This window comes from Oncorhynchus keta, chromosome 14 (assembly GCF_023373465.1).
Source record: "Oncorhynchus keta strain PuntledgeMale-10-30-2019 chromosome 14, Oket_V2, whole genome shotgun sequence".
Classification (NCBI taxonomy): domain Eukaryota; kingdom Metazoa; phylum Chordata; class Actinopteri; order Salmoniformes; family Salmonidae; genus Oncorhynchus; species Oncorhynchus keta.
This window is the reverse complement of record NC_068434.1, coordinates 47,648,438-47,657,022: the sequence shown is the minus strand read 5'-3', so window position 1 is coordinate 47,657,022 and position 8,585 is coordinate 47,648,438.

Sequence of the window (8,585 nt, the reverse complement as noted above, 5' to 3'; positions counted from 1 at the left end):
AGTCGGAGTAGAGTAGGAAAGGAGTAGGGTAGAGTAGTGTGTAGAGTAGTGTGTAGAGTGGTGTCAGAGTAGAGTAGTGTATAGAGTATACAGTGGCTTGCGAAAGTATTCACCCCCTTGGCATTTTTCCTATTTTGTTGCCTTAGAACCTGAAATTAAAATAGATTTTTGGGGGGTTTGTATCATTTGACTTACCAACATGCCTACCACTATGAAGATGCAAAATATTTTTATTGTGAAACAAACAAGAAATAAGACAAAAACACAGAACTTGAGCGTGCATAACTATTTACCCCCCCCCCCCCAAAGTCAATACTTTGTAGAGCCAACTTTTGCAGAAATTACAGCTGCAAGTCTCTTGGGGTAAGTCTCTATAAGCTTGGCACATCAAGCCACTGGGATGTTTGCCCATTCTTCAAGGCAAAACTGCTCCAGCGCCTTCAAGTTGGACCGCTGTGTACAGCAATCTTTAAGTCATACCACAGATTCTCAATTGGATTGAGGTCTGGGCTTTAACTAGGCCATTCTAAGACATTTAAATGTTTCCGCTTAAACCACTCGCGTGTTGCTTTAGCAGGATGCTTAGGGTCATTGTCCTGATGGAAGGTGAACCTTCGTCCCAGTCTCAAATCTCTGGAAGACTGAAATAATTTCCCTATATTTAGCACCATCCATCATTCCTTAAATTCTGACCAGTTTCCCAGTCCCTACCGGTGAAAAACATCCCCACAGCATGGTGGTGGCAGCATCATGGTGTACTCGGGTGATGAGAGGTGTTGGGTTTGCGCCAGACATAGCATTTTCCTTGATCTCCAAAAAGCTCAATTTTAGTCTCATCTGACCAGAGTACCTTCTTACATATGTTTGGGGAGTCTCCCACATGCCTTTTGGCGAACACCAAACACATTTGCTTATTTTTTTCTGGCCACTCTTCCGTAAAGCTGTGTATGACTTAAAGTGGTCCTATGGACCGATACTCCACTCTCTGCTGTGGAGCTTTGCAGCTCCTTCAGTGTTATCTTCGGTCTCTTTGTTGCCTCTCTGATTAATACCCTCTATGCCTGGTCTGTGAGTTTTGGTGGGCAGCCCTCTCTTGGCAGGTTTGTTGTGGTGCCATATTCTTTCCATTATTTTAATAGTACTCCGTGAAATGTTAAAAGTTTCGGATATCTTTTTAGAACCCAACCCTGATCTGTACTTCACCACAACTTTGTCCCTGACCTGTATGGAGACCTCCTTGGTTTTCAGTGCCACTTGCTTGGTGGTGCCTCTTGTTTAGTTGTGTTGCAGACTCCGTGCCTTTCAGACAGGTGTATATATATACTGAGATCATGTGACAGATCATGTGACACTCAGATTGCACACAGGTGGACTTTATTTAACTAATTATGTGACTTTTAAAGGTAATTGGTTGCACCAGATCTTATTTAGGGGCTTCATAGCAAAGGGGGTGAATACATATGCACGCACCACTTTTCCATTATTTTATTATTTTATTTTATTTTTTTGAAACAAGTCATTTTTTTCATTTCACTTCACCAATTTGGACTATTTTGTATATGTTCATTACATGAAATCCAAATAAAAATCTATTTAAATTACAGGTTGTAATGGAACAAAATAGAAAAAACGCCAAGGGGGTTGAATACTTTTGCAAGGCACTGTATTAGAAGTAAAGTAGAGTAGTCTGTCGTGTAGTGTACAGAGTAGATTAATGTAGACCTAGAGTAGAGTAGGAGTACGGTAGAGAAGAGTATGGTAGATTAGAGTAGTGTATAAATTAGAGTAGTGTAGGAGTAAATATATGGTAGATTAGAGTAGTGTAAAGAGTAGAGTAGATTAGAGTCGTGTATAGAGTAGTGTACGAGTAGCGTGTAGAGTATAGTTGCAGTAGAGTAGGGTACAGTAGAATGGTGTAGGGTGTGAGAAGTAGTATAATGTAGGAGTGAGTAGAGTAGAGTAGGAGTAGACTAGGAAAGGAGTAGAGTAGAGAAGAGTAGGGTAGAGTAGTGTATAGAGTAGAGTAGCGCATTGAACAAAGTAAAGTATTGTAGGAGTAAATGTATGGTAGAGAGTTGAGTAGAGTAGCCTATAGTGTAGGAGTAGAGTGGGGTTAGAGTAGAGTAGTGTATGTAGTAGAGTAGGAGTAGAGTCGGAATATAGTAGAGTAGGGTAGAGTAAAGTAGTATGCAGAGTAGGAGTATGGTAGAGTAGAAATAGAGTAGAGTAGTGTAGGAGTAGAAATATGGTAGAGTAGGGTAGAGTAGTGTATTAAGTAGTGTACTGTATATAGTAAAGTAGTGAGTAGGGTAAAGTAGTGTAATGTGTAGATAATGGTAGAGTAGGTGTATAGCAGGATTAGAGGAGGGTGAGAGTGAGTAGGTGTAGAGTAGTGTGTGGAGTTGTCGTAGGGTTAGAGTAGAAAAGGAGTAGGGTTGAGGAGAGTCGCGTGTAGTAGTCTATAGAGTAGTGTACAAAGTAGAGTAGTGTTGGAGTAAATGTATGGTAAAGTAGGGCAGAGTGGTGTGTAGTTTAAAGAGTAGAGTAGAGCATTGTTTAAAGTAGAGTGGTGATAGATTATATAGATTATGGCAGAAGTAGTGTCTAGAGTAGAGTGATGTTGTGTAGTTAGTGGAGTTGCGTAGCAGTTGAGTGAGTAGAGTAGTGATTAGAGTAGGAGTAGAGTATATTAGGAATAGGAGTAGAGTTGAGTAGAGCAGAGTTGTGTACGGTGTAGAGTAGACTTGATAAGAGAAGAAAGGAGTTGAGTAGATTAGATTGGTGTATTGTACAGAGTACAGTAGAGTAGAAGTAGAGTAGGGTGTGAGAAGAGTAGGGTGTGAGAAGAGTAGGGTGTGAGAAGAGTAGGGTGAAGTAGTGTAATGCGTAGGTTAGAATAGGGTGGAGTAGTGTAGAGTAGTGTAGGAGTAGATGTATGGTAGAAGTAGATTAGGAGTAAGAGTAAAGTAGAGTGGTATAGAGTAGAAATAGGTTATAGAGTAGCAAAATAGTAGAGTGAAGTAGTATTAGGAGTAGGGTGGAGTAGTCTATAGAGTAGAGTACAGAGTAGAGTATAGGAGTGTAGTGTATAGAGTAGAATGGTGTATAGAGTAGGAGCAGAGTAAAGTAGAGTAGGAGTAGTATAGAGTAGATTTGTGTATAGAGTAGCAAAGGAATAGAGTGAAGTAGTGTAGGAATAGGAATGTGAGTAGGGTAGAGTGGAGTAGTGTATAGAATATAGTAGGGTACAGTATAGTAGTGTATAGAGTAGAGTAGATTAGGGTACAGTAGGGTAGACTAGAGTAGAGTACAGAGTAGAGTAGTGTATAGAGTAGAGTATATTAGGGTAGAGTAGGGTGGTAAATGGAGTTCATATATTTCACTACTCTAGTCTACCCTACTATATTCTACTCAAATCACTACTCTATTTTACTCTATAATCTACCCTACTCTACCGACACTACCGTACTCTACCGACTCTACCATACTCTACTCCACCCTACTCCACTCTATACACGACTCTACTCTAACCTATTGTACCCTAATCTACTCTACTCTAGACATGCCTATACTCTACTCTACTCTACACAATACTCTTCTCTTTTTTCCCCTCTCTTCGTTGCTCTACTCTGTAAACTACTCTACTCTAAACTACCCTACTTCTACTCTTACTCTAGAGTATGGCTATAGTAGAGTAGCCTAGTGTATAAAGTATAGCAAAGTAGTGTGGAGGTAGATGTAGGATAGAGTATAGAGTAGAGCAGAGTAGGAGTAGGGTGCGGTAGGAGTAGAGTAGGGTAGTGTATAGAGTAGAGTTGAGTAGAGTATATTAGGGTACAGTAGGGTAGAGTGGAGTAGTGTATAGAGTAGTGTACAGAGTAATGTATAGAGTAGGGTAGATTATAGTGTAGGGAAGAATAGTAAATAGAGTGGAGTAGAATATGAGTAGAGTACTGTAAAGGGTAGAGTAGAAGAAGAGTAGTGTATACTCATGCACTACACCACTCTATTCCACCCTACTCTACTCTACCCTATTCTACTCTATACACTAATCTATTTTACTCTATACACTGCTCTACTCTACTCTACTCTATACACTCTGCTCCAAACCTACTCCTACCCCATTCTATACACTCCCCTACTGTACCCTAATATCCTCTACTCCACTCTATACACTACTCTACCCTACTCCTACCCCATTCTATACACTCCCCTACTGTACCCTAATATTCTCTACTCCACTCTATACACTACTCTACCCTACTATACTCTACTCTACTCTATACATACTCTACCAAGTGCTTTACTTTTAACTCTACTTTTAGGGTAGAGTAGGAGTACAGTAGGAGTAGAATAGCATAGTGTAGTGTGGTAGAGAAGAGTAGATTAGAGTAGAGTAGATTATTGTGTAGAATATGAGTAGAGTAGTGTGTAAAGTAATGTGTAGAGTAGAGTATAAGTCGAATAGGAATAGAGTCGAGTCGAGTTTGAGTAGAATAGAGTAGTATGTAAAGTAGAGTAGCAGTGGGAGAAGGGTAAGGTAGAGTAAGAGTAGAGTACAACAGTAGTGTAGTGTACAGAGTAGAGTAGTGTAGTAGTAGATGTATGGTAGATTGGTGTAAGAGTAGAGTAGTACATATAGTAGGAATAGAGTAGAGTAGTGTGTAGAGTAGAGTAGGAATAGAAGTAGGGTAGAGAAAGGTGGAGTAGGAGTAAAGTAGAAGTAGAGTAGTGCAGTGTATAAATTAGTGTAGGAGTAGATGTAGAGTAGTGTACAAGTAGTGTATTGTAGTGAGTTGAGTAGTGTAGCAGTAGAGTAGGGTTAAGTAGAGTAGGGTTAAGTAGTGTAACGTATAGAGAAGTGTAGTGTAGAATAGAAGTAGAGTAGGGTAAGAGTGAGTTGGAGAAGAGTAGTAATAGGAGTAGAGTAAAGTAGGAAAATGACTAGGGTAGAGAAGGGTAGGGTAGAATAGAGTAGTGCATTGAGTAGAATTGGAGTATAGTAAAGTAGAGATGGAGTAGGGTATAGTAAAGTAGTGTATAGAGTAGCGTGGTGTACAAAGTAGAGTAGGAGTAAATGCATGGTACAGTAGAGTAGTGTGTAGAGTATTGTGTAGTGTAACGCGTGGAGTATTGTATAGAGTAGAGTGGTGTAAGAGTAGAGTAATGTATAGAGTAGGGTGGGAGTAGAGTAGAGTACAGTAAGGTAAGAGTGAGTAGAGCAGGAATGGGGGAAATTAGGAAAAGAGTAGGAGTAAAGTAGTGCGTAGAGTAGGAGAATATTGGGATTATAGTAGTTTAGAGTAGGAGTATAGAAGGTCAGTGTATATAGTAGGGTAGGGGTGGAGTAGGACTAGAGTAATGTAGAAGTAAGGTGTTGTAGGGTAAGAGTGAATAGAGGAGTAGAGTAGTGTGTAGAGTAGAGTAGAATTAGGATAGAGTAGTGTATAGAGTAGCGTAGTTTATAAATTAGAGTAGATGTAGAATAGTATTGAGTAGAGTAGGAACAGAGTAGTGTACAAGTAGTGTATTGTAAACAGTAGAGTATCACTACAGTAGGGTTAGGTAGTGTTATGTACAGAGTAGAGTAGGGTAGGAGTGAGGTAGAGTAGTGTAGAGGGTAGTGTAAAGTTAATTAGTGTAGGAAAATAGTAGGGTAGAGAAGAGTAGGGTAGAGTTGGAGTAAGGGTAGAGTATAGTAAAGTAGTGTATAGAGTAGAGTAGCGTAGTGTAGGAGTAAATGTGTGGTAGAGTAGGGTTGAGTACTGTGTAGAGTAGAGTATTGTATGGAGTAGATTAGATGACTTCCGGGGGAAGTCACTGTGAAGAACCGCTACCCGCTACCCCTTATCTCCTCTGCCTTCGAGCCGCTCCAGGGGGCCACCGTGTTCTCCAAGCTGGACCTACGGAACGCGTACCACCTGGTGCGGATACGGGAAGGACACAAGTGGCTGCCTTCAACATGGCCAGCGATCATTATGAGTATCTGGTCATGCCATTTGGCCTTACCAACATCCTTGCTGTGTTCCAGGCTCTGGATAATGATGTTCTCCGCGACACATTGAACTGGTTCATCTTTGTCTACCTCGATGACATCCTTCTCCCGCTCCGCCCAAGAACACGTGCTCAACTTCCGACAGGTTCTCCAACGCCTCCAAATGCGAATTCCGTCGCTCCACCATCCCCTTTCTGGCTTATATCATCTCTGCAGGGAGTGTACAGATGGATCACGGAAACGTGAGAGTGGTGGTGGATTGGCCCCAGCCTACGTCCAGGGTGCAGCTGCAACGTTTCCTGGGATTCGCCAACTTTTATCGCCAATTTATCCGGAGTTACAGCAACCTGGCTTCCCCCCACGTGGTGCTGCTGACCAGGCGTTCCGGGATCTAAAACACCACTTCACCACAGCTTCCATCTTGGTTCATCCTGATCCGTCCCGCCAGTTCGTGGTAGAGGCCAATGCTTCAGATGTTGGAGTGGGGGCTGTCCTGGACCTCAAGTTACATCCCTGCGCCTTCTTCTCCCACCGCCTCAACACCACAGAGAGGAAGTATGATGTAGGGAATCGTGAGCTTCTTGCAGTGAAAATGGCATAGGAGGGGGCGGAACATCCGTTCATTGTGTGGACCAACCACAAGAACATGGAATATCTCCGGACCACCAAGCGCCTCAATTCAGGCAAGCTAGGTGGGTCCTGATGTTCACCTGGTTCAACTTCTCCCTCTCATACCGGCCGGGATCCAAGAATGTCAAGCCGATTTAGCTGTCACGCCGCTATAGCCCCACAGCTTCAACCCCGGAACCCGAGACCATCTTTCCCCCGATGGCATTCAGCTTGGGAATAAAGAAGCATGTTCGTGAGACACAGCATTCCCAGCCGAACCCCAGGAGAGGGAGGGGGGGGGGGATAGACAAGCGGATGTTCGTTCCTGACGCAGTCTGCTCCTGCTCCAATCCCCCAGGCTTGCCTGCCACCCAGGCTCCCGGCGGACCCTGACCTTTGTGCGACAACACTTTTGGTGGCCTACCATGGTCTCCGCGGTTCATCTCTGCGGTTCATCTCCGCATGCACGACCTGTGCACAGAACAAGACTCCTCGGCAAGCTCCGGCCAGTCTCCATCAACCTCTGCCTGTCCCTCACCATCCCTGGTCTCACATATCCCTTCCTTCCTCTCCCCAAGCTACCCTCTGCCAAAGGGAGGGCAAAGCTATAGTGTAGTGTATAGAGTAGTGTAGTATATAGAGGTGAGTAGTGTATAGAGTAGTGTAGAATGTGAGTAGAATCGAGTAGTGTATAGAGTCGAGTAGTGTACAGAGTAGAGTAGTGTTGTGTATATAGTCGAGTAGAATTGTGATTAGAGTAGGGTAGAGTTGTAGTAGATGTAGAGTAGTGTAGGAGTAAAGTAGGATTAGAGTACAATAGTGTAAAGAGTAGGAGTAGAGTAGTGAATAAAATCGAGTAGGGTCAAGTAGAGTAGTGTATAAAGTAGGAGTAGAGTAGTGTTGTGAGTAGAGTAAGAGTAGAATATGGGTAGAGTAGAGTAGACCAGGTGTGGAGGAGTGTATAGAGCAGTTTGAGTAAGAGTAGGGTAGTGTAGTGTGTATAGTCAAGTAGTGTGTAGAGTAGAGTAGTGTAGATTAGGGCTGGATAAGAGGAGTGTATAGAAAATAGTAGTGTATAGATTAGAGTAGGCGTATAGTACTGTACAGAGTAGAGTAGTGTTGTGTGTGTATATAGGAGAGTTGTGTATAGAGTTGTAGTAGGTGTAGAGTATGAGTAGATTAGATCTAATCTATTCTCCATCATTCTTAAAACTTCTTAAGGCTAGGGGGCAGTATTTTCACGTCCGGATGAAAAACGTGCCCAAAGTAAACTGCCTGCTACTCAGGCCCAGAAGCTAGGATTTGCCTTTGTATTAGTGGATTTGGATAGAAAACACCCTGAAGTTTCTAAAACTGTTTGAATAATGTCTGTGAGTATAACAGAACTGATTTGGCAGGCAAAACCCCGAGCACAATCCAAGGTTCAATTAAATACATCATTTATTTTTTTACAACAACAAAAAACAGTTCGGCACAAAGAGGAGATTCATATGGGAGACAAACCTATAAACAATCTATATACACATGCCATTAACTGCATAGAAGCAAAATATTTTTTTATACAATTTAATTATAGGTAGCCTTTTTCTTTTATTCCAGGCTTTATTTAAATATTCCGCAAACGGAAATACACAATGGACAAAAAAAAACATTTACATTTCCCCTCATCACTCAGCCACATAATGCCAGGTTGGGCTTTCTGGAATAAGAGCCAGCGTATATCGTGGTAGAAAGGGCAATGGAGGATAAAATGAGTTACATTCTCTATTTCTTTGAGGTCACAATAGTTACATAGTCTTTCCTCTTCTATTTCACCGCAATACTGACCTGTTTCAACACGCAGAGGCAATATCCATGAGTTCTCCTCCACTGTAATAAACGGTTGATTGAGGATTATTATGTTTAAAAAAAGAAGAGAAAAAAAGACCAATTTAGATACTCTATATAAACGCTGCAGCCTGTGCACATAGAGATCTCTTGC